We start from the raw sequence: 2193 nt of genomic DNA on the forward strand, positions 1-2193 counted from the left end.
TGATTTTTTGTTTTGTGTTGTATGGTGTTTTTCATATGCATTCTTGAATTCTTAGTGCGTAAGCATTAAAGAATTCTAAGTTTGGTGTCTTGCATGTTTTCTTTGCATTACAAATTTTTCAAAATTGTGTCTATGATGTTCATCTTGACATTCAAAGTGTTCTTGGTGTTCATCTTGACATTCATAGCATTCTTGCATGCATTCATTGTTTTGATCCATAACTTTCATGCATTGCATCATTTTTCCTGTTTTCCTCTCTCATCATAAAAATTCAAAAAAACAAAAAAATATCTTTCCCTTTCTCTCTCATCAAATTCGAAAATTTGAGTTGACTTTTTCAAAAATTTTTAAAATCAAGTTGTTTCTTATGAGTCAAATCAAATTTTCAATTTGAAAATCTTATCTTTTTCAAAATATTTTTCAAAAATCAAATCTTTTTCAAAATTCTTAGTTATTTTCGAAAATTCCAAAAATATTTTTCAAAAATCTTTTTCTTAATTTTATATCAAATTTTCGAAAATAACAATAACAATTAATGTTTTGATTCAAAAATTTCAAGTTTGTTACTTGCTTGTTAAGAAAGATTCAAACTTTGAGTTCTAGAATCATATCTTGTGATTTCTTGTGAATCAAGTCATTAATTGTGATTTTAAAAATCAAATATTTTTCAAAACTAATTTCAATCATATCTTTTCAAAATATCTTCTTATCTTATCTTTTTCAAAAATATCTTTTCAAAATATCTTTTCTAACTTCCTAACTTCTTATTTTTTCAAAATTGATTTTCAAATTTGTTTCAACTAACTAACTAACTTTTTGTTTGTTTCTTAACTTTTTCAAAACTACCTAACTAACTCTCTCTCTCTCATTTTCGAAAATATCTTTCCCCTTTTTCAAAATTTTTTTTAATTTATTAATTATTTTAATTTTTAAATCTTAATTTTCGAAAATTACTAACATTTTTCAAAAACTGTTTTCAAAAATCACTAACTCTTTTTCAAAAACTATTTTCAAAAATTCCTTCTCTCTCATCTTATTCTATTCATTTATTCATCTACTAACATCTCATCTCACATCTCAACCCTCCTCACAGTTGTGTTTCTTCTATTATATTACATTCTTTGTCTCCCCCTCTTTTCTTCCACTCACAAAGGGATCCCTATACTGTGGTATAAAGGACCCATATTATTATTATTATTTTTTTTTGTGCCCTCTTCTTTGTCATATGAGCAGGAGCAAGGACAAGAACATTCTTGTTGAAGCAGATCCAGAACCTGAAAGGACTCTGAAGAGAAAATTAAGAGAAGCTAAATTACAACAATCCAGAGATAACCTTTCAGAAATTTTCGAACAGGAAGAGGAGATGGCAGCTGAAAATAATAATAATGCAAGGAAGTTGCTTGGTGACTTTACTGCACCTAATTCCAATTTACATGGAAGAAGCATCTCTATTCCTGCCATTGGAGCAAACAAATTTGAGCTGAAACCTCAATTAGTTTCTCTGATGCAGCAGAACTGCAAGTTTCATGGACTTCCATCTGAAGATCCTTTTCAGTTCTTAACTGAATTCTTGCAGATCTGTGATACTGTTAAGACTAATGGAGTAGATCCTGAAGTCTACAGGCTCATGCTTTTCCCTTTTGCTGTAAGAGACAGAGCTAGAGTGTGGTTGGATTCTCAACCCAAGGATAGCCTGAACTCTTGGGATAAGCTGGTCAAGGCTTTCTTAGCCAAGTTCTTTCCTCCTCAAAAGCTGAGCAAGCTTAGAGTAGATGTTCAAACCTTCAGACAGAAAGAAGGTGAATCCCTCTATGAAGCTTGGGAGAGATACAAAGGACTGACCAAAAAGTGTCCTTCTGACATGCTTTCAGAATGGACCATCCTGGATATATTCTATGATGGTTTATCTGAGTTATCAAAGATGTCATTGGATACTTCTGTAGGTGGATCCATTCACCTAAAGAAAACGCCTGCAGAAGCTCAAGAACTCATTGACATGGTTGCTAATAACCAGTTCATGTACACTTCTGAAAGGAATCCTGTGAACAATGGGACGCCTATGAAGAAGGGAGTTCTTGAAGTTGATACTCTGAATGCCATATTGGCTTAGAATAAAATATTGACTCAGCAAGTCAATATGATCTCTCAGAGTCTGCATGGAATGCAAGCTGCATCCAACAGTACTCAAGAGGC

The 2193-nt window shown here is 31.9% G+C and overlaps 1 non-coding gene across 1 annotated transcript; it reads right to left on the minus strand.

Moving 5' to 3' along the window:
• Window positions 1-1759: 1759 nt before the first annotated feature.
• LOC112753643 (small nucleolar RNA R71) lies at window positions 1760-1867 on the minus strand. Its single transcript, XR_003178018.1, has one exon. It is a non-coding gene; the product is annotated as a small nucleolar RNA R71 (small nucleolar RNA).
• Between the last annotated feature and the right edge of the window lie 326 nt (window positions 1868-2193).

Source organism: Arachis hypogaea, chromosome 15 (genome assembly GCF_003086295.3).
Source record: "Arachis hypogaea cultivar Tifrunner chromosome 15, arahy.Tifrunner.gnm2.J5K5, whole genome shotgun sequence".
Taxonomy (NCBI): Eukaryota; Viridiplantae; Streptophyta; class Magnoliopsida; order Fabales; family Fabaceae; genus Arachis; species Arachis hypogaea.